The 25,819-nt window shown below is 33.5% G+C and overlaps 1 protein-coding gene across 1 annotated transcript in view; it reads right to left on the reverse strand.

Annotated features, from left to right (window-relative positions):
• The window catches only part of LOC142227333 (uncharacterized), a 111,095-nt gene that overhangs the window by 5,986 nt on the left and 79,290 nt on the right, over positions 1 to 25,819 (reverse strand). The window lies entirely within an intron of this gene.

Below are 25,819 nucleotides of genomic sequence, written 5' to 3' on the forward strand. Positions count from 1 at the left end.
CACAGTAAAATTTAAATTTATTGGAAAAATGCATTTTCATATATGTTATAACACCACAAAAGAAATTCTTGTGCAGTGAAAATTATGTCCATCTCTACACGCTCACAAAAAATCGCTTCTGTAACATATACTCCCAAACATATTTTGCTTCAAGCATATATATTTTTGGGTATTGCCCAAACATTTATATGTTTGATCTCTTCCAATATCTAATATGTTTGAAAGCATATTGGTCTAAACAATATATGTTTGGGTAGTCTAAGTTCCAAACATTTTGTATTTTTGCATCCAAATTCAATAATGTTGTCTTCCAAAAAACTATATTTTATTATGTGAACATATAATATGTTTGGAAGCATTTTGCACCCAAAAATATTATATGCTCAAAAAAATTCTCACAAACAATATTGTGCTCAAAATTTTATTTATTTATTTATATATTTACAATCATAATGAATTATGAAAAAAAAACAGGTAATATAGGTGCACGGATGAAAAAGACTGTTTTTCATATGTTTGGCTATAAACATTATATGTTTGGAACACAACTTTTTAAACACAATATTTTTGAGTGCAAGCATATAATGTTCATAAACTAGCATAACATGTTAGAACATATTATGTTTGGGACATAAAATGTTTGTAAATATAATATGCTTGGATGCAAACATATATTAATTTAGAAATAGCCTATAAACATATATGTGTTTAGTAGCTTGGAGCGCTATTAATATCGCTATTAGCGATATTGAATTAAGTTGGTGGTTGTTACTTGTTATTACAAAATTAACATTTTATTTTTCCTTGGGCAATTGATCAGCTACTTCTTTGATCCTTACAAACTGTGTGGTCCGCTGTTCGAATCCCCGTCCGGCAAAAGGTAAAATTAAAATTAAAAAAATCATACAATTGAATAATTTCTTCTACAATGTTTGTATTACAGAAAAAGGTGCTAAGAACTAAAAAATCTCGTGGAAGTGCGAAAGATGTGGGGGAATATACAATTGGGCAGAAACAAAATTTTGAGCATTCAGGTCGAAAACCTATGTTGTTACCACCTATATTACCTGTTTATTTTCATAATTCATTATGATTGTAAATATATAAATAAATAAATAAAATTTTGAGCACAATATTTTTTGGGAGAATTTTTTTTAAGCATATAATTTTTTTTGATGCAAAATGCTTCCAAACATATTATATGTTCACATAATAACATATTGTTTTTTGGAAGACAACATTATTGAATTTGGATGCAAAAATACAAAATGTTTGGAACTTAGACTACCCAAACATATATTGTTTAGACCAATATGCTTTCAAACATATTATATATTGGAAGAGATCAAACATATAAATGTTTGGACAATACCCTATCAGTCCGTTGTGATATTCATAGTCCAAGTGAGCCTAAAATATGTTATGTGGCTGCCACTTTACCTAACCCAACCTGCTGTCACATTGATCCATACCAATCGCTGGCCACAAATATCACTAGAAAACTTGGAAATCATCGTAGGCGTATTTAGCAGGTCTCGTGTATACCTATATTTCAGACATTTTAACAATTCTGGGGTATTGTTGGGCCAAGTGTATCGAATTAAAAAGGGATTATGTAGAAAACTAAACAGTGACCTTACCAAACGTTTTTTTTGTTTAATTTTAGTCGAAAGTATTGGCCGAACAACCTTCCTTAATGTCGAAAGTTAGGGTTATTTTCATCGAAAATACAGTTAATAAAATTCAAACCTCAATATCATCAACAATTGACATCTATATAAATTTGGTTCAGCGAAGGTTTTTTTGTAATCATCATGAAATTTCCTAACCAATTTAAAACAAATATGTACGGTGTATATATAAAAAACATTCAAATATGTTCAATTAATTTGAATACAATTGGGGGATAATTCAACAATGCATATCACATCCACATACACTATAACAGTATGAGAAGGTTTATAGAACATCTGTTTATTTTGAAATAAATAAAACAGGTCTACATCTCTACAAATACGTAAATAGCGAGTACACTGATAAAAACGCTATGAAGGGCATATTAGTTTATGAAGAAGGGGAATAATGGTTTTTAATTGATAAATAATTTTATAAACTACATATGTCCAAATCTAGAACCTAAAGCTACATACACTGAAAATTATGAATGATTATGTACACTCAAAAAATTTAATGAAATTTTTATATCTAATTATCTTTATTTTAATTCATGAAAGTTCATTTTAGTTACAATTTTTTGGAATATTTTTTTCTAAATTATGTTAATTATTTTTTGCTAACTTTAGTGATGTCAACTAAAAATGAAAAAAAAAAATAAGTTTTATACCAATGAAGTACACAATTTTATTAAATTCGAAACTCACACAAAATAGTTCACATTTTTCTAACATGAGGAAATTCTATTTAAATAATTTTCTAAAATGTGGAAAATAAATTTAAATTGTGTTTTTCTTTTTAAACATTTTAAACTTCCATTTTCCCTTCAAAATACGAAATTTTCTTAAATAACTAAAAAATGTAAATTTTCTTCATTTTGACAAAAGTACGTTATAATATGTATCATGTTCCAATTACCTAAAATCTGGGGTGAGGTGTGGGATTCTGAAGATTTTGCTGGAGTCGGAGTTAGAGCCGGAGTCGTAAAAACTTTGCTCGACTCCGACTCTGTCAAAAGCAAAATTTTAAAAACTCTTCATATTTTTGTAACTAAACAAATATTTACGCAAATTCCATCTTCAATCGATCAATGACCGTATTTGCGCTGCAACTCCCAATCATGGAGATTTTCCTTTCTTTTCTAGAAGTTTAGACTAGACTATGGGTTGAATCGAACCATTTTAATGCCAACCACCATAGAATTCTATTTGTAACATGTCTAAATATCGATTTTAATTTAATTTTTTCCAATATTATTTTAAAACGATATGGCTATGTCCGTCTGTCTGTAGACTTCATGCTCACATATGAACTGATCTATCGATTTGGTTACTTGAGCGCTTAGGCTAGTCTGGTTTTGCCAAAATGCCAGCCTAAAATGTTTATACAATTTAACAGAATTTAAGACACCTAAAGAATTTCTTCATTTGGATGGAGAAATTCAAAAAAGTAAAAAACAAATTTTTTCCCAATTTAACTTTTTTGTTACACTTTTATTTTATTATTATGTAATTTTTACAAATTGAAGAAATTATTCGCTTCCACCGGGGGTTGAATCTGGGTCTGTTGGCACCGTAACAGAACGCCTCAACAGGTTGGCTGACAAGTCCCCGGTCTGACACATAGATGGCGTCGCTAGTATTAAATGCATATTATTTTTATATAGTACCAACCTTCAAATGATTCGTGTCAAAATTTGACGTCTGTAAGTCAATTAGTTTGTGAGATAGAGCGTCTTTTGTGAAGCAACTTTTGTTATTGTGAAAAAAATGGAAAAAAAGGAATTTCGTGTTTTGAAAAAAAATACTGTTTTCTGAGGGGAAAAAATACGGTGGAAGCAAAAACTTGGCCTGATAATGAGTTTCCGGACTCTGCCCCAGGGAAATCGACAATAATTGATTGGTATGCAAAATTCAAGCGTGGTGAAATGAGCACGGAGGACGGTGAACGCAGTGGACGCCCGAAAGAGGTGGTTACCGACGAAAACATCAAAAAAAAATCCACAAAATGATTTTGAATGACCGTAAAATGAAGTTGATCGAGATAGCAGAGGCCTTAAAGATATCAAAGGAACGTGTTGGTCATATCATTCATCAATATTTGGATATGCGGAAGCTCTGTGCAAAATGGGTGCCGCGTGAGCTCACATTTGACCAAAAACAACAACGTGTTGATTATTCTGAGCGGTGTTTGCAGCTGTTAACTCGTAATACACCCGAGTTTTTCCGTCGATATGTGACAATGGATGAAACATAGCTCAATCACTACACTCCTGAGTCCAATCGACAGTCGGCTGAGTGGACAGCGACCGGTGAACCGTCTCCGAAGCGTGGAAAGACTCAAAAGTCCGCTGGCAAAGTAATGGCCTCTGTTTTTTGGGATGCGCATGGAATAATTTTTATCGATTATCTTGAGAAGGGAAAAACCATCAACAGTGACTATTATATGGCGTTATTGGAGCGTTTGAAGGTCGAAATCGCGGCAAAACGTCCCCATATGAAGAAGAAAAACAAGTGTTGTTCCACAAAGACAACGCACCGTGCCACAAGTCATTGAGAACGATGGCAAAAATTCATGAATTGGGCTTCGAATTGCTTCCCCATCCATCGTATTCTCTAGATCTGGCCCCCAGCGACTTTTTCTTGTTCTCAGACCTCAAAAGAATGCTCGCAGGGAAAAAATTTAGCTGCAATGAAGAGGTGATCGCCGAAACAGAGACCTATTTTGAGGCAAAACCGAAGGAGTACTACCAAAATGGTATCAAAAAATTGGAAGGTCGTTATAATCGTTGTATCGCTCTTGAAGGGAACTATGTTGAATAATAAAAACGAATTTTGACAAAAAAATGTGTTTTTCTGTGTTAGACCGGGGACTTATCAATCAACCTGTCAGCACACTCAGCCACAAACGCCATTGAACACGATGCATCAAAACCTCTATTCAAATGTTTGTGACATGAACCTAATATGCCACCACGGCATGACATTCTAACTACTACCTGAGATTTTCTTTATTATTATGAATGAAAAATAAATAACGTTGGTTTAAATCTCACCACCGGATTTTTTTTATTAAATATTTTTCTAAAAAATTATTTTTTTATGTTATACGTCGTTATTATTTTGTTTTTTTTTCCGGCATATATTTTAGTATAAATATATTTTTTCCATTAAAAATCAACAAAAAAATTACAAATTATCGTAATTTGCAAAACCTTCTCAAAAGAACTTCTATGGAAGTGAAAAAGTCAAACGGCACAGGTTCAAATCTCAGCGGGGATGTTTTTTTTTATTTTTTATCATGTTTTTACTTTTTTATTGATTTTCTATTTTTTGCGAAATTTTATTGTTCAAAACATAAATTTTTATTAAATATTTTTCTAAAAAATTATTTTTTTTATGTTATACGTCGTTATTATTTTGTTTTTTTTTCGGCATATATTTTAGTATAAATATATTTTTTCCATTAAAAAAAAAAAATACAAATTATTGTAATTTGCAAAACCTTCTCAAAAGAACTTCTATGGAAGTGAAAAAGTCAAACGGCACAGGTTCAAATCTCAGTGGGGATGTTTTTTATTTTTTTTATCATGTTTTTACTTTTTTATTGATTTTCTATTTTTTTGCGAACTTTAATTGTCCAAAACATAAATTTTCACTGCCTAATTCCGTACTTTCTAAGACTTGTCCAAAGGATTATATCGGAAGTGAAAAAAATGGATAGGGGATGCGCTTTAAAAGAAATGTTTGTGGACTTGCCCAAAAGCACTGCATCGGAAGTGAAAAAACTTGAAGGGGGATTCCGGGATGCGCTTTAAAAGAAATCTTTGTGGAACAACTTCCATTGCTTTTGCTGGGGATTTATTTCATATTTTAATTTATTGAACATATTTGAAATAAAGAGTTCTTTTAGACTCCTAAAATGTTAAGGAGTTAAATGTGAAATTTAGAGCTTTGATATGATATGATATAGGCCCCTTTTTGATATGGAGTGTTGTTAAAATGGGATTTAGTAAAATTACCCGAAGTCTTCCCCGCAGTCGGAGTCAAAAAATGCTGGAGTTGAAGTGGAGCAAAATTAGATTGACTCCACAGCTCTTGGAAAAAACTATATTTCCTTTCATGGTGGCTTCACTTTTTTGTGTCTGGCTTATATTTTGATTGATTTGCTTTCTTACAAGCAAAGTGGTCATAATTTTAGGGAAAATAAAATCTTGCTTTCAAACCACAATCTTCAATTTATTTTCATTTTAGACATTCTGTATTTGGATTTAGGCTTTTGTTTCCTATTCGCTATTAATTTCGAAATTATTAAAATGGAACTAACAGCTTTCAAAGTCTACTAGAAATTTTCTTTCAGTGCATGTATAACTATGTAAAGCATTCTTGATCACTTTAAATAATATGGTCTAATCTATTTTTGTACAAATATACATATTTCAAAACATAATTGAGTAAAAAACAAAAAAAAACAAAATACCCCACTATTATTTTCAATGTTAAATTGAGCAGAAGGAGGAGGAGCCGTTGTAGAGCTATTCTCAGTAACATTGAATTGAATCTGTATTGAATTGAACGCTAAATTATCATTAGATGCGATGTCACAATGTTTGAATTTGTTGTTTTTTTTTGTTACTGTTTAATTATTGACGTTATGGTGTTTAGTGATCAATACGATCACTTATCCAATATTTCTCCAAAGTTATTCCATGGAGGTCATATCAAATTATACAATGAATGTAATCATTCAGATCAACATTTTGTGTTGTTAAATATCCGATATGTGTATAAAATTTATGGACTTACTTCAATATCAAGAAGTTTAATATTTAAACTTTGTACATTTAGTGGTTTAAAATATTTGGTGATTTGAATAATAACAGGGGGCTAATCACGGCATTCGATATCGAATTCATAATCGTATCGAAAAAATTGTCGATACGATTAAAAGTTTGGATCACGGGATTCGATCGAAATGTGATGCAAGTTTTTAAGCGTTGCCAACAGCAAAAAACGAAGCAGAACAAAATGAAATGACAAAATTAAGTTAGCGTCACAAAATAGAATGTAGGAAAAAACATGTTTTTGGAGGCTTCAAAGTAAAAAGTACATTGTATTGTATTATATCTTATGGACCCATGCATTCCTCCGAATTCCTTCCTAATTGGAGGATGAGATGAATATAAAATAATTCGGCGACAAATAAGGAATAAAAGTGCACATTGTTATTGGTGTAAGTACATGGGTTTGAAATGGTGTGCACTGGTGTTAGAAAGTCGCCTTTTGCAGGCTCAATGGACGATTTCGGCTGACGAAGGAGGCGTTCAAATGGAAAATAATTTTTGGTGGCATGTCAAAGTCAATTCTATCACTTTACAGTTGTCTGCCGTCTTACAATTTTTTGCGAGTGGAAGCCTTCATAATTCACTATTCTTACAAGGTGGTGCAGAAGCGTCTCACGGAATGGTACGGTATTTGGTTGATCACAATCTCTTGGATATCGATCTAGCATGTGCACTTTATATATGGTTCTTTGCCAAGCTAGGATGCTCGCTCCCGAAGTCGACTATGACCAATTTTTTATTAACTTTTATTGGGGTTGCATTAGTCCTAAATATTCAAAATATGTTCATTATATATAAATTTACTAGAAATTAGCAACAATTCGAACTAAAACTATTATATTTACTATTCCTATATGGCGAAAACAATGTAAAAAACAAGTGAAAAATGTTTTACGATTGCAATTTACCAATCGAAAAAATTGTCGATCCAAAAAACTCGATATCGACTCCCGTGATCCGAAAAATTTAGATTTCGATCAAAAGTTCTCGATATCGAATGCCGTGATTAGCCCCCAGGTTGGCTGATAAGTCCCCGGTCTAACCAAGAAAAACACATTTTTATGTCAAAATTCGTTTTTATTATTCAACATAGTTCCCTTCAAGTGCGATACAACGATTATAACGACCTTCCAATTTTTTGATACCATTTCGGTAGTACTCCTTCGGTTTTGCCTTAAAATAGACCTCAGTTTCGGCGATCACCTCTTCATTGCAGCCAAAATTTTTTCCCTGTGAGCATCCTTTTGAGGTCTGAGAACAAATACGGTGGATGGGGAAGCAATTCGAAGCCCAATTCATGAATTTTTGCCACTGTTCTCAATGACTTGTGGCACGGTGCGTTGTCTTGGTGGAACAACACTTGTTTTTCTTCTTCATATGGGGCCGTTTTGCCGCGATTTCGACCTTCAAACGCTCCAATAACGCCATATAATAGTCACTGTTGATGGTTTTTCCCTGCTCAAGATAATCGATAAAAATTATTCCATGCGCATCCCAAAAAACAGAGGCCATTACTTTGCCAGCGGACTTTTGAGTCTTTCCACGCTTCGGAGACGGTTCACCGGTCGCTGTCCACTCAGCCGACTGTCGATTGGACTCAGGAGTGTAGTGATGGAACCATGTTTCATCCATTGTCACATATCGACGGAAAAACTCGGGTGTATTACGAGTTAACAGCTGCAAACACCGCTCAAATGTGAGCTCGCGCGGCACCCATTTTGCACAGAGCTTCCGCATATCCAAATATTGATGAATGATATGACCAACACGTTCCTTTGATATCTTTAAGGCCTCTGCTATCTCGATCAACTTCTTTTTACGGTCATTCAAAATCATTTTGTGGATTTTTTTGATGTTTTCGTCGGTAACCACCTCTTTCGGGCGTCCATTGCGTTCACCGTCCTCCGTGCTCATTTCACCACGCTTGAATTTTGCATACCAATCAGTTATTGTTGATTTCCCTGGGGCAGAGTCCGAAAACTCATTATCAAGCCAAGTTTTTGCTTCCACCGTATTTTTTCCCTTCAGAAAACAGTATTTTATCAAAACACGAAATTCCTTTTTTTCATTTTTTCCACAATAACAAAAGTTGCTTCACAAAAGGCGCTCTATCTCACAAACTAATTGACTTACAGACGTCAAATTTTGACACGAATCATTTGAAGGTTGGTACTATATAAAAATAATATGCATTTAATACTAGCGACGCCATCTATGTGTCAGACCGGGGACTTATCAGCCAACCTGTTATAATATGTTAATATCATTTGAATGAATTTGGTAGTCATAATGGCATTTTAGGGAAGTAATCCCTTTCCTTGCGTCTAAGGTATAAAGGCTAGATATAGCGGTTTCGTTGTTTATATCCCTTCACTGAAAAAACAGTGAACCCACACGGTAGGAAAATTATGGTCAATTTTAGAATAATTTTGATTTTTTTTTTTTAATTGTAGCTAAACAATATTACAGATGCTGACATCACGATGAATGCTATGAACTAAAATAAAGTTAAATTGGCTTTAGTGAAATAGAGGGTTCCCCTTTTTTTGAGTGTTCTGTTGTTATATCTTCTCTTCAATGTCGTGTTTTAACGCAGATCACAAGATTTCACACAAAATATTAAGAAGCCCTTTTTTAATTTTATAATCTTGATGCAATTTGTCCATAAAGCTCGAAAAATAATTAATTGTAAAATTAAAAAAAAAACAAAAATCATGCATTTGGACGTTAATCGACTGTTTCGGTATCAGGCTAACATGAAAAATATTAAGAAGTCCTCTAAAATTTCGGTTCTCCTATATATATTCTCCCTATTTTCAGGGAATGTTGTGAACTGGTACCTCATTTTGATTTAAAAGATGCTCTGAAAAAAAGAGTTTTCTTTTCTGAGGAAAGACATTTTAGACAAACAAAACATTTTTTGACTATAAGAAATTGTTTGAAACACTTCTTATAAATTCGGTGTTTTTGATCTCGATATGCTAAAATAAAGGGGAATTCCAATTGTCTAATTTTTCGTTACTAAAATTTGACTTCCCCTTGCCCGACTTTTTGTAACCTGCACATAAAAACGTAACGTAAATAAAATTTGTAGGGAACATAAAGTAAAAACTCCCCATTGCCAGAACTTTCGAGAAAGTAACTTAAATTTTTGGCTTACATTAAATTTCAGAGAAGGTAGGGTGAGGTAAACTGTTTTATGAAAAAATTATCTACACTGAAAAAAAAGCATGTCCGGTTCCTAAGATTCTGTCTTGACTTTAAAAATTTTGGTATTGATTCCGAGCCAAAGAAGAGGAGAATACAAGTAAGGATACTTTTAAGACACAATTCTCTTTTAAATTTGGGTTTTGTGTACTTGCTTCTAGGAAGCAAATTTTAATTTTTCGCTTTTTCATTTTTTTTCTTCATATACTTTCAATGTCCTTTAAAAACGAGTTAACGACAACTTTATTTTCCAAATTAGGACTCAACTTCCAGTAGAAATTATGCTATTTTGCAAATAAAAAGAGTCTTTAAAATAAAGTTTTGAAAAACATGACATTTTTCTCAAATCACTTAATTATAAGGACAATACGACTTCATTGAAAAGTTTATCGACTTTTGGGCAAGGAAAAAACTTTATATTAGAGAAATGCGTTTTCTATGCTAAGCAAAATTTGCATTCGTATTTTAAAGACATGAAATCTTTGACCTCACGACAATATTTTTTTCAGTGTACTTCGTGCGAAAATTTAACTAAATTTTAATTGTATACAACTTTTGAGATTTCCATAATAAAATAAGGATATTTCTTGACCTTATTTTCTTTTTAACCATTTACGAATTTCGTCCATACATAAATGAAAAATGGACTAAAGATAAAAAAATCACTTTTGCCATCTTTTGAATGATGAGGAGTGTTTGTAGCGAAAGGAAAAACTAATGAATTTTCATCAAATTCCAAATCAAATAGGATATTTTTTCAAAATCATTACAATACATTCCTTAAAAATATATACAGTAGAATTCATTTATAGCGACCTCGGTTATAACGACCATCCGTTTATAACGACGGATTTTCAAAGAGAGTTTGGTTCTTAATAGTTTCCAATCTCAATAAATATGAATATACATGATAAAAAAAAAAAACTTAAAAATATTGTGTACACTTATTTGGATACAACGACATTCGGTTATAACGACGTATAATTTCGGTCCCTTGGCGGTCGCTATAACCGAATTCTTCTGTATATAGTTTGAGATCATAACTCACTGATGACTCACTAGATAAACAAATATGAAAATGTGCTTATACACAGTGTACAGTGGTTACAAGCTAAAAACTTAAATTCCTTACTTCCATTGTTCTATAGTGGTAACAATCAAAACCCTTTGCCATATTTTAAAATAATTTTCTAGATCATTTGTGCAATAATTGATCTTAAACTTAATAGAAATGTTAAATGATCTTGATAGTAGCTTTAAGACTACATGCGATTCAATTTGGAGCTCCTTTTTTTTGGCCCAGAATAAGGTTAACGATGAGACAAACAAAAAAAAACTAATACCACCAATCCACAAAAATCAACAATGGAAACCTATCCTCTATTCAATTTCAATTGTTTATGTTTTGTCATTGGCACTCTTGACATCCGGTCCCATGTGAATTCTTCCCATGACAGATGCATTTAAACTAGAATTTGACTTTGATATCCAAGAAACCAAAAAAGGCAAAAGATTTCATGCTTTATTTCCATATTAATTTACTCCGCAAAATTTTCAATACTGTTTGTTTTTTTTTTGTTTTGGTTTGAGGCATATTATACTGCCATTATTATTTGCCAGTACATTTGAATTGAAACCATTCATACCATATTGTTCCAAGAAGTTCACAGTAATCAAATCTATTTTCCATATAATGATGTTGATGATCTTGTGTGGTGGCCGAGTTATAAAAGAATAATTTTGGGAGATTTTTGTAAACGTTTAGAAGGCATGTAATAGATTTTTCCTAACAATAAGAATGGAGGCGAAAAGTAGCCCATGGCATTAGTAACCACACAGTAAAAAAAGTAAACTATTCTAAAGGAAAAAATCCAATTTTGAGGTTTTAAAGCATACACTGCACTGAAAGAAGAGTTTTCCTTCGACAAACGAAGTTTTCTTTTGATGCTAAAAAATCCTTTAAAAGGAAATAAAAAAGACTAGAGACAATTGTTGCGCAGCTTGTCATAAATTCGTATATATTTTTCCTCTTAAAGAAAATACTTTGCAAGAAAGAGGAATTTTGTTTGTCTGAAATTTTATTCTGGAGGTAAGTTTTTTTTCTTTGGGTGTAGATTTTGCCGAACTTGTGTGGAAACAATTGTTAAAGAATTTTTATTATCTCTAAAGAAAAATAAACTTAAAAACAATTTAAAAATTTAAACATGACTACAATCAACTAGAGTACAAAGCTTAAAATTTAACATGAAAATTATTTTAAAGATGCTTTAAAGATTTCGTTTGGAAATAATTCTAAAATCTTTGAATGAAAGCCAAATCTTTGAAACCGAGCCAACCTTTTCTTCATGTCAAATGAAGAATATCCGTGCATCCTTGCATTTGAATGGGATGGTTTGTTTTTGGCTAACTCTCGAAATATTTAACCCTTCGGCTTCAAAGTCTAAACGGTAGTAACAGATTGGCTGATAAGTCCCCGGTCTGACACATACACGCAAAAAAATAATTCTTTCCTCCCAAATGAAATTTTAGACAAACAAAGTTCGTTTCTCATTTGCTTTTCGCTGTAAGGAAGTGTATTTGGAAGGAGAGTATATACTTTTTGTGATAAACGTTTATTCTTTTCCAGGATGTAAAAACAATTTCATAAAGACTAAAAAAACATTGTTTTCTTGCTGATTGCATTTTCCCTCACATCCACGGGGTTTTTTAGTTCTTAACACCTTTTCGTGTAATATCAACAATGTAGAAGAAATTATACGATTTTATAAATTTTTAAAATTTTTTACCATTCGCCTGGACGGAGAATCGAACCGCGGACCATGCACTTTGTAAGCCAACACACTAACAACTGAGCTATGTACACCGAAAGAATTCTCTTCGTTAATTTTGCGAAGAATTCTTCATTAACTATTCTTCCTGAATTCTTCATTAAAATAACGAAATTTTCATTCATTTTCGTAAATTTTACGAAGAACATTTTACGAATATACGAAACTTCTACGAAACATTCTACATTAACTTTTCTTCGTAAAAAGTTCGTACTTTTAACGAAACTTTCTTCATATTTCATGAATTTTGTGAGGAAGTTTTTACGAATATTTTACGAAACATTCTGCGTTAAAATTTCTTCATAAAAAGTACGAAACATTTTCTTTGAAATAACGAAGAAGTTTCATTGAAGTTGTAAAATTTCCGTTCGCGGCATTAAATTGTCTTTTATAATGTGCTTGAGTGTATTCCTTTATTCTATTTTTTATGCAAGTCTACGCTACTTCTCATTTGGGTGATAGCGCGCTATGAATAAAAGTGAAGCAATAAAACTAAAAATTATTCAAAAACTTAAGATGTAAAGTAGTGATGTCATTTTTCACACTTGCAACTACAACCAAATGCATTTTCGACTATAATTTTTTTTCTAAAAGTCCGAACATTTTTCAGAAAAAAGTACGAAAGTTTTTCATAAAAAGTACGAACATTTTTCATAAAAACTACGAAAATTTTTCATAAAAAGTACGAAACATTTTCATAAAAAGAGCGAAATTGTTTCATAAAAAGTACGAAGATTTTTCATAAAAAGTACGAATTTTTTTCTTACAAACTACGAAAATTTTGGAAGAACTTTTCTTCGTAAAAAGTACGAAATATTTCGTACTTTTAATGAAAAGTTTCTTTGGTTGTAAAACAATGACAAATTTCGTACTTTTAACGAAATTTTTCGTTCTTTTTACGAAGAAAATAAACAAACCACGAACCGAATAAACAAAGTTTATTTAAAAGAAACAAACATTTAGTTTGGCACCGTGGAGCAGTGGTTGCTACGCCCGACTTGCTTGCCAAGGGTTGTGGGTTCGATCCCTGCTTCGACCAAAGTTTTTTGTTTGTTTTTTTTTTTTTTTACATATATTCCAGATATGTTCGGAAGATTCAGAAAAATTTTCAACATTACATTGTAGTATATTAAATTTTGAACTGTAAAATGTGTCTTATTAAAGACCTAAAGTCAGAAAAGAACAGTGTGGACTGTGTTGTTGTTCAAAAATAACTTTTTTTATTGAAAAAATAAAAATTTTGTAACAAACAAATGTTTTTGGTGACAAAATTTTCGAAGCAATTCAAAAAAACTCTTAACAAAAGAAAAACGTTTTCGGTACACGTTTTCCAAACGTTTTTTTTCTTTGCGTGTAGATGGCGTCGCTAGTATTAAATGCATATTATTTTTATATAGTACCAACCTTCAAATGATTCGTGTCAAAGTTTGACGTCTGTAAGTCAATTAGTTTGTGAGATAGAGCGTCTTTTGTGAAGCAACTTTTGTTATTGTGAAAAAAATGGAATAAAAGGAATTTCGTGTTTTGATAAAATACTGTTTTCTGAAGGGGAAAAATACGGTGGAAGCAAAAACTTGGTTTAATAATGAGTTTCCGGACTCTGCCCCAGCAAAATTCAAGCGTGGTGAAATGAGCACGGAGGACGGTGAAAGCAGTGGACGCCCGAAAGAGGTGGTTTCCGACGAAAACATCAAAAAAATCCACAAAATGATTTTGAATGACCGTAAAATGAAGTTGATCGAGATAGCAGAGGCCTTAAAGATATCAAAGGAACGTGTTGGTCATATCATTCATCAATATTTGGATATGCGGAAGCTCTGTGCAAAATGGGTGCCGCGCGAGCTCACATTTGACCAAAAACAACAACGTGTTGATGATTCTGAGCGGTGTTTGCAGCTGTTAACTCGTAATACACCCGAGTTTTTCAGTCGATGTGTGACAATGGATGAAACATGGCTCCATCACTACACTCCTGAGTCCAATCGACAGTCGGCTGAGTGGACAGCGACCGGTGAACCGTCTCCGAAGCGTGGAAAGACTCAAAAGTCCGCTGGCAAAGTAATGGCCTCTGTTTTTTGGGATGCGCATGGAATAATTTTTATCGATTATCTTGACTTGTATTTTGATTTTTATAATTAAAAATTCTTTATTTAATAAAAAAATACAGATCTCGAACTCTTTTTCTATCAATAATTTTTCATTGTCAAAACCTTCTATAAAAGGCAATTATGCCACTAAATATAGTTAATTTATCAATATTCTTAAAATTCTTATTATAATGCAGTTTAATAGCTGAGAAATATTTTATATTATTTCAAGTAGGACAAAAATATTTAAGTACTGTTCTACTGTTTCATTGTTGTTATTTTACACATTTTTGGAACGACCTTAACCAAATGACAAATGTTTTGTAACAATTACAATTGCATAACTCTTCCTCTAGAGTGGGAGAGAATAAAAACGTTTTTTTTTTTTCTTAACAAGAATTTTTACAAAGAAACAAAATATTTTTTAAACAAAAACTTCTATTGTTTAATACAAGTGAATACAGTTACATATTTTCCGATGGCCCCGGCATCAAACCATCATCTGTGGCTGCTACAACAATAACAACAACATTTACCTGTAACCCAGAAACCCTAAATACACAATTTAACAGTGGCAACAAAAGCTCCCCCGGTCACCCTCCCACCAAAATTTGAAGCAATCAACGGCCAACAAATAAAGTCTCTGACACGAGCTAAGGTAGTATGTTATACTCCCTCGAAAAGACCTTTAACAGCAAACACAATGGCCACATGGGTCGTGGGCAATGGGAGAACACATTTTTTTTCCAAAACAAATTAAATGTGTTTAATTTAACAAAACTGTGAATTGGGTTTTTTGTTTTTCTTTTTTTTTTATGATCATTGCAGTAATACTAACGAGCGTCTTTTATATCCCATAGGGCTTTCAGATCTAAATTCTATGTGAATTTTTTTCAGTACATTGCGAAATATAAGTACTGGTCGCTATAATGGGTAGTTGAGGAAGAAGTATGAATTTGGGTTGAGTTTGGCTGGGCCGAAGTGATATGCCTTCAACCTAGGTTTTGAATTATTGTGATCCGATATAGAAAAGAGTTGAAATGTAAGACATGCAGTTTATGGCTCTTAATACGAAGGGTATTTGTCTTCGAAATTAATATTCATGTTTCTCGTGAAGTGGAACTGGGACATCAAACATAGATGCTATGTACAACTGCCCTTCGAACCGTCCACAGAATGCCAAGTTATACACTGAAAAAGATCTATTGAATGTTAATTAAATTTTAGGACACATAAGCAGTTTGAACACCCAAAGTGAATCAACACATGTGGTATCAAACGGAGAACAGACGGTGCCTATCTGTCAACGATAAAATAACAACATGCGTTATTAAAACAACAACCAGCGTTCATGATCTGAAAACGTAATGGTTGGGAGAAAAAAGGTATGATGATAAAAGGCTAAGATGTCGGCGCGATGATTGTCTCATCTACTCAGCGATGACAAGCAGGTAACCGTGAAATTTCAAAGTAGTGGTATTCCTGATAGTAGACGAAACCGCGGAATAGTTGAACCAGTTGTTGTGTACTATCAAGCATTTTTGTGTTGCGCTTTGGTACATATCAGTTTGTATCCAGATCGAGGAATTTCGCGTCTAAGGTGGTATGCGTCCAGAGTGATCTAGTTGTGAGTTGGGTAGGTTTGGCTTAACAAGCGGGAAGGTGATGTGTGTCACGTAGCCTTTGGGTACAGGGTGTACATGTGTCATCTGTTGAGGGGGTTTATAGTATACGAAACATGCATCCACTCATATGCCTTAGAGACCGCGGTATAGTTGAACCTGTTGTTGTGTACCATCAACCATTTTTGTGTTGCGCTTTGGTACATATCAGCTTGTATCCAGATCGAGGAATTTGGCTTCTAAGGTTGTATGCGTCCAGAGTGATCTAGTTGTGAGTTGGGTAGGTTTGGCTTGGCAAGCGTAAATGTGATGTGTGTCATGTAGCCCTTGGGTACAGGTGGTACACGCGTCGTCTATTGAGTGGGCTGCTGTTGCCGGATCCTAGTTGGGCCAAAACTATCCTAACCTGCCGTGGCAGGCTCCTTTCTTCTGATGCTATGAGCAGTTGTCGCCAACCGCTTCATCTACAGTATCCTCATGAATACTTTTTAGCCCTGCTTGGTATGCTGGCTGATCTAGAAACTTTCGTTTTTGTACTGGATGCTTACACAGAAAAAAATTCACGAAACTTTTTCCAATTGTTTAACCCTTTCATTACCGATGTCCACTTAGAAGGACATTCGAAAAAAACACCAAATCCTATTTTCCCACTTAGTTTCGATTTATTTCTCGTTGGTATTTTAAAGTAGAGGCTTTAATCTAAATAAGTTATAAACATATTCCATATTGGTGAACACTAAAATACATTTTTATAAACTTGTTTAACAATAAACGAAAAATACAAAAATTTGAGACAATTTTTCTACTGTATGTTTTTAATAAATGGACATTTATACAAAAACTGAAGCTGATACTTTTACAGGTTCTTTTTTGTACTTTTTCTCACACTGTGAAATACCATATAGGACAAATAGCGCTTATTTTCGTAAGGCCATTTGGTCACAATTCAAGAATCAAGTTTTCAGAACAAGCTCATATAGCTCTTGAAGTAATTGAGGTAAAATGACAATTTTTGTTCTACATGCTGTTAATACATGTAAAAATAGAAGAAATAGTTTTTAATATTAGGTTTATTTCGGTAGTGAAATGGTTAAAGTTGGGGTTATAGACGAATTGGTGACTGTTTGGATTGAGAGCGAAGTGGATACCAATTCCTAGAGTAGTGTGTGGACTGTAAGACTTTGAGATACCAAGGACTGTTTCAGTTATAAAAAGACTTAATTGAGTTTTAAAAAATATTCATTTACAAATTTAATTCATTCAACAAAACTCAATCACAAAAATTAATAGTATCAATTATTTTTATACCCTCCACCATAGGATGGGGGGTATATTAACTTTGTCATTCCGTTTATAACACATCGAAATATTGATCTAAGACCCCATAAAGTATATATATTCTGGGTCGTGGTGAAATTATGAGTCGATCTGAGCATGTCCGTCCGTCCGTCTGTTGAAATCACGCTAACTTCCGAACGAAATAAGCTATCGACTTGAAACTTGGCCCATTGCAAATGGGCCATATCGGTCCACTTTTACGTATAGCCCCCATATAAACGGATACGGCTGAAATTTGGTACATGGTGTTAGTATATGGTCTCTAACAACCATGCAAAAATTGGTCCACATCGGTCCATAATTATATATATATAGCCCCCATATAAACCGATTCCCCGATTTCGCTTGCAGAGCCTCTAAGAGAAACAAATTTCATCCGATCCGGCTGAAATTTGGTACATGATGTTACTACATGGTCTCTAATGACCACGGAAAAATTTGTCCATATCGGTCCATAATTATATATAGCCCCCATATAAACCGATCACCTGATTTGACCTCGGGACCCTCTTGGAAGACCAAAATTCATCTGATTCAGTTGAAATTTGGTACGTGATGTTAATATATGTCTTCAAACACCCATGCAAAAATTGGTCGATATCGGTCCATAATTATATATAGGCCCCATATAAACTGATTCCCAGATTTGACCTCCGGAGCACCTTGGAAGAGCAAAATTCTTCCCATTCAGTTGAAATTTGGTACGTGATGTTAGTATATGGTATCCAACAACCATGCAGGAATTGGTTCCTATCAGTCCATAAATATATATAGCTCCCATATAAACCGATCGCCAGATTTGACCTCCGGTGCCTTTTGGAGAAGCAAAATTCATCCGATCTGGTTGAAATTTGGTACGTGGTGGTAGGATATGATATTTAAAAACCATGCCAAAAGTGGTCCATATCAGTCCATAATCATTTATAGCCCCCATATAAACCGATCCCGAGATTTGGTTTTGGAGCCTCTTGGAGGAGCAAATTTCATCCGAGTGAGTTGAAATTTGTGGATGACAGTCTTTCGTATAAGTTTCTACGCAATCCATGGTGGAGCGTACATAAGATTCGGCCTGGCCGAACTTACGGCCGTATATACTTGTTTTTAATTGGATCGATTAAGTTTTTATTACTTTTTTTATTATCATTTCTGTGATTGAAGCCATTTCAATTAAAAATTAATTGGATCAATTAACTTCGTGATTGAACACAAAAATATTTTTTTTGTGTGTATCCCCAAGAATGGTGATTTTATTATAACGTGTAATTGTGTCTTCACAGGGGGGGAGGTCTTGGTCTCCACATAAAGTTGTTCCTGGGGTGTACTACAGAGACACCCTGCATTGGTTCTAAGCGCAGCGGACTGCTTCGACGAAGATGAAGACTGTCCATTTAGTCTTCAGTGCAATGGTACATGTCTGCATGTCCGCCTTGCATGGTTCAATGGTTTGTCACCCTCTCAGTAATGCTGGTTACATTCTCGTGACACAAAAGCCGAAAATCGACTTCTCGACTAATCAAATGTTTGTCTTTAAAAGTCGAATTTTTTACAATTACAAAATCGTCAAATTGGACTAATCGACGTTTTTTAAAAACCGAGCGTACATAAGAGTAAATTCGAGTTTAGATTGTGAGGACAATCGAATGTAATCTTAGTCAAAAACTCGAATTTTTGTAATCTTCTAATTGGACAAATCCATATTTGCAGTTTTTGAAATCAGATCAACAGATAGAGTCAGATCTTATACACAAAAAAAAATATGATTCAATCACGAAATTAATTGATCCAATTAATTTTTAGTTGAAATGTCTGCAGAAATGATAGTATCAATTAAAAAATTAATTGACAGCCAATTCAAATATTATTTGATTCAATTAAAATATTAATTGATACTATTAATTTGTGTGATTGATTTTTGTTTCAATTAAAAAATTTGTTAAATCAAGTAAATTTTTAATTGAATATTTTTTAAAACTCAATTAAGATTTTAATTGTTTCTCATGTTTGGGATTCAATTCTATAAAAACATTTCCTCCATATTTTATTCCATAAAACTTCTTAAATGTATTTTGTCAGTGTTCATGTTGCTTTTACATTGTATGGAGGGCAGGTTTGAGGTCAACATTTATTAAAAATGATCACAATATTAAGATCCCAAGAAAATTATTTCCAGTGTTTAAATTAGCCTTTTCAGTTTCTTCATATATCAAAAAAATGAACTCTTTTGAACTAATCGTATTCACAAAAATATTAACCCCAAATCCGATATGAATCTTCATATTTCGATATCGCCATATTTAGAGTCTTATCACGACAACTCGTCAAATATTGTCAACAAACATGGACCACCACAGGAATTCAAAAATTAGACTTACTTGGGAATTATTATGGGATTACAAAATGGCAATTCCCGCCATGGAAAGCATATTTTTCTTTCATTCCAATACTCGTTGAGTGGTAATTTCCTTAAACATCTGCTTTTAGAGATAATCTCCTTACTGCTAAAACATCGATAATCTTTTGCAATTCATATCAATTATTTTCACTTGATAGGTAGATAGATAGATGAAATGGATGGTTGAAATGGTTGAATGCAAAGGAATATGCAAAACATGGCTGATTGCAAAATCTGAAGAGTACCGGCAGAAAAGATAACGAATGAAGGATGAAAATTGACAGTAATATTTTCTGGTAAATTTAAGTAAATCGATCGAAGATTTCCCTCGTCAACCGTATGCAATGAGGTAAAATATTCAAACATAGACCTGTTACAGTTGAAGAAGACGATGTTGATTAGTATGGTGACTATGGTGGTTGTGGTTTTGATGGTGGTAAAACACCATGAAATTGTTGCTAACACCTAAATCCTGCAGACTATCAATTACAATCGTCCAAAAACAAAGCCGTCGATGAAAAATCCCAAAATGAAAATTTGCAAATTTCACAAATCCAAAATGGTATTCCATTCATCATAATTTTCAACACAAATCTTGGAATTTTTCTATGGCATTTTTTTTGGTTAGCTTACAAACGTTTGTTGCATGCAACATGAAAGAGTTGTACAAAAAAAAAACACAAATCTTAAAATGACCAGTGACGCAGATGTTACAATTGCACAGTGTTTAAAAAAATACACAAAAATAAATCGTTTGATATTGCGCCAATTCAAAAGATTCATTAATATCTGGCTGAGGAAACATAAAACCATTAGTTTTCGTTTGATTTTTTAAGATAATTTTACGTTACGTTTCTCTCATAGAAGTCCTTGGTTGATTGTTGGAAAAAAATGTAGACAGTCGATTTTTAGAATCCTCTCTTGAAGCAAATTTTTCACCAGCAAAATTATTCGCCATGGGCAGAAACATTGGTAATCGGTTGGAGTCAGGTCCGCAGTCAAGTATGGCAGATGCATTAGAACATCCAAACGAAGCTTCTGGCGAATGTGTGTGGCCTGGAGTTGTCTTGGTGGAACACAGTTCCTATTGACCAAAACTGAACGTCAAGACTGTTTTCTGGTCCAAGACTAATTGCGCTATTCTCTAATCTCTAGAACTGGATCGATTTGGTAGCGATTCATTAGCGACATTTTTGCCGATGGGTTTTTGGGTTGATTCGTATGGCACTTTTTAGCTTTTTTATGTATCCAGGTTTATTAAAGTGGTTCCAAAAGGTGTTTTGCGCATTTCTTAGTTCTTGGGACGTTGAGACTGTGACCATTTCCACAATTTTTGATTTGAATTGGCCTCTCAGTGCCTGGTGCATCTTTGACATCGAAATTATCGGAACAGAATGGGGAAACCGTTGGATTTGGGTTCAAAACTTCAGCATAAATAAATGCAAATAAAAAGTGGCACAAAAGTATCACTGCTTGAAAAAGCAAAGGCAAATTTGACACTAAAATGGCACAACAGTAACACTGGTTTTAGCGAAGAAGAATTTTTAGAATGCATCTATGACGCTCGCTCAAAAAAAAAAAAAAAACACGGAATTGACCAATCACAATGCCGTCTAGCGGAATCCGTTAGGTTTTATACAAAGCGAGATACTTGTTAAAAACACCAGAATGTCTTTTTACTACACACCTGATATTTTGTATAATTTTGCACCACTGTGCTTTGATTTTATGAACGAGTATGGCTATTATAATTATGAATGCTCTCCTTTTACTGATGACTATGATGAACTCTTCTGGCCTGACTTCAGTAATCAAGGAATGAAAACAGAGGCTAATATTATCCATGACAGAGAACGAGATTTTGGTAGCCACTCCACTCAGACATGGTAATAGGAGTGATTTAGCGCAATTTTCACTTTATTACCGTTACTGCCAATAATAACAGTTTGAGACACTTTAGCAACAACAAAAGTAAAAACAACTAACTAAAATGAACTTTCAGGATGATAATGACGATGAAAATGTATGCTCGCTTCCCCTTCATATTTGAAGTGACCCTCTCAGCATGAAGGGCAAACTGAACATTGAAGTATAGCATGAACATAGATCCATTAAATTGAGAGGGAATTTTTGCGATTTTATATTTAAAGGCCTTATTGGAGTTGTTGGGAAATATGCAAACCCAGCAAAAACTCCTATTACCAGGTATGAGTACAAGTGTGCCTGCGCCAAATTGGTAACAACTTCCTTGTACATATATCAGTAGTAATACTTTTACACGGGCATGCCATTGGAGGAAAGCACTTCCGTGCAAGCATACCAGCAGTCGAAAAATAAGTACTTCTTCGCAAGAATACTAGCTCTCCAAAAATAATATCTTTACCATAAAGATACCCAAAAAGTGTGAACTCACCCCTGTTGTTTTGTAATCCAACACACTATACCACGCTCCACGACATGGATCTATTCAATGATGTTATTTTGTAATATATATTATGTACTATACAACTTTACAAAACAAAGGTATATTTTATTGGCGTTTTTTTCTGAAATGTAATTTGGCATTACTTATCGCTACTATTAACGGTGCCCACTGTAGAGCCGAACCCGGACCTCAAGATATGATTTTGATTACCGGTATTAATAATCACTTTTTGCCTACACCGGTAGGTTATTATTTTTAAATCCCAGGTAATACTGCAAGTAGTAACTTTTTGATTACCGGTATTACTGAAAGAATCACTAGTGCTTACCCAGTTTTTGCTGGAAAATTAATAATATTTGAAATTTTTAATAAAATTACGTTAATTTTCTTGGTAAAAAATATGTCTTTGTAAACTCTGCTATAAATTCCATGAAAACCGCCCATAATAGAAATTTAAAATCCTGACCCTCATTGATATTTATTAATGATAACTCCAACCCCTTTAAAGGATAACACTTAGGCTTTTACACAGAAAAAATTTCCGTAGTTAAACTAACGCTAAATTTAACTTATTTTTATTGAAATTTTAAATTTTATGAACTAAACGTGAGTATAAAGTTCAATGACCGTACACATAAGTTCAATATTAACTAAAACAAATTAAAATTTTCGTACCCAAATTTTTGTTCCCAAAAATAGTAAGAATGAACTATTGTATGGTTAAAATGGTCATGATTTGGCGCCAATGATTTTCTTCTTTACTTTTAGTTTATTTATTCTTCTATGAGATGATGTAATTTCGTGAACAACAGGGCATTAAAATTTCCTGGTTTTAACAACGCTTTGTGGAAATCTCACAATGTGGAGTAAAATTTAGTTCAATTTTCGTGCGTGGTAGTTCATTCTTCCTATAAAACAGTTCACTTTTTTTCGATGTATAACCGTTAATATGCGGAATAAAAATCTGTAGGGATTTTTTTATTTCGAAAAGAAAAATCATTGTAATAAGGCCCTTGTTTAATTCTATTTCACCCTTCTCTTTAACACCGTGTATTTTGTTGATTTTCTTAAACTTTGGCCATCGTCACCATCATAGTGACAATTGTCATCATCATAACTTGGATAATTATTATTATAAACGAGCATCAGAAACAAAAATAAAAGCAACTGGAAGCTCTTAAAAAAAATAAAAGCGAAAGAAATGAAAATCATTTTCCCTGCAGTTGGCCGGATGATGATAGTCGATGCCACACAATGAGTGAACTCGTTTGGCTTTAGCTTTTTTTTTTGCGTCGGCTGGAATCAAAACTAAGTGATGGAAAGAAATTGTTCAGCTCTTTTGTTACAGTTTTCCTCTACTAGGCAGCATGACCATAATACTGGTGATGGTGGTGGTGGTGCTGGTGTTTTTCGCTTTGTCTTTATGGTGGTAAATGTTGTTTGGTTCATTTGTCCACCGTAATGATTTTGCGGCTGGATGTGACTCTGTGCTTGATTTGCTCGATGTGGATAACTGGATGATTATGTTTAAATTTGTTGTAGTTGTTATAATTTGGTCTTCTTTATAGAGGTTTATTTACTACGTAATCAAAAAATTGAATATCAATGCATACAGGCCATATCGTAGTAAAATGGACAGACGGATGAACGGACGGACGGACGGATGGTAGTTACATCGACAGATGAATAGTAAGCCTAACGAATGTTTTTGTTTTTGTCGATGATGAAAATGTTAATGATGAAAACACCACTAAGAGCAACAACATTTTCTGTGACAGTAAAAAAAAAAAAACACAAACAGAAACTACAAGAACAACAACAATAAAAAAAAGAAAAGCAGATCATAGTTGTCATCGCTCTTAATGTGGAGTTTTTCATTTCTATACGAGGTTAGTTTAGACTTACAATGATCTTCATAGAATATTACAATCCTCTGAATGAATGAACATGAAAACAAAAGACTTAAGCAACAAACTCATATTTATATATTGTAAGGACTAATTTGCCTAAGCCCAGTCCATAAATGGAATCTTGCCTGTAAAATATGTGAGACAGTTGTAATTAGTCCTTTTTGAGTTGATTATAATAATAAATGGCTATTTCTGCGAAGTTGAGTAATGAGGTGTAGTTGTTTCGGCTTCAAAAGCAAGGGAGTATTTGGGTTATCTAAAAAATTATAAACACCATGTTCATTCCATTTGCCTAATATTCGTTTTAAAACTGAACTAAACTTTTAATTTCTATAGCTCTAAGAAAATTTGCACGTATCTTATGAACACTAATACCGATATTTCCGATATTTCAAAAATAAAAGGTTACTTCTTTCCCGTTCGATACGAAAAATATGGTAAACGCATTTTTGGCTTCCGATTTCCTTCACAAAATTTAATCAACTCATCAGCGTTAATGGATGTACATTTTAAAGAGGAGTACGATTCGCTTGCCTGAAGCAAGAAACATTAGTGCATCGATTAAAGGCGTTTAGGTCACCGTATCCTCCCTACGATAAATGGATCAATCACAGCAACGGTACAGAACTAGTCCCTGGCGTGTATGGACCAGTCCCAGTTCTGGTCAAAACGTATGGAAGGGACCTTTACTTTAACATGGGTTTGTCATTGGATTTTTGTCTTGGACCCAAAGGACACGTCCTGGGACAATTTAGCAGGAGCACCCCATAGACAGGTCTTCAGGAACCAGTATCGGACAAACTCTTAGGAATCTGTTTCAGTTTGGGCATCCCAATCGAACCCGAAATGAAAAAAATGAAAAAAAAAATTTTTTTTTTGAAATATGTCGAATGTGAAAATGCTGGATATTAAAATCTTAATGGGTCTAAGATTTTAATATCAAGTGAGTACGGAAATAATTAAATTACGACTATTTAAAAATTGCAACTAACTAGAGCACAGGTACCAGTTCTGTGATAGGTCCGTCAGTGGCAATTGGCACCAATTTCCCGTAGGGATGATTTGATCTTATCGTATAAAGTATGTGTGTGCTCTTTGACGCTGACAATGTCAATCGCAATTCATTTAAAATGGAACTTCTGTGAAATCTCTCCGAAGTGGACAACCTGCATTTATTTTCAGTACCTTGAGGTGCACTTTTATTAGAATGAAAATATATTAAACGTCCCATGATAATGGTCCACTTGTAAAAGTTATCCACTTATTAAATCCACTTATTATCCAGTTATTTAAAGAGTACCCAATTTCAAATTAATTTAATTTTCTTCAAATTAAATTAAATTTTTTCCACTTGAAGATTCTCAATAATTAAAATCGGGAACCGCTGTATCTGGGGTCTATACCAAAAAACGATTTTTATGCGACATATTGAAGGGGCGCAAATATAAAATCAAATATCAAAGTTTGTAGCCACCATGGTTAGCATGTCCGCC

This window comes from Haematobia irritans, chromosome 2 (assembly GCF_050003625.1).
Source record: "Haematobia irritans isolate KBUSLIRL chromosome 2, ASM5000362v1, whole genome shotgun sequence".
Taxonomy (NCBI): Eukaryota; Metazoa; Arthropoda; class Insecta; order Diptera; family Muscidae; genus Haematobia; species Haematobia irritans.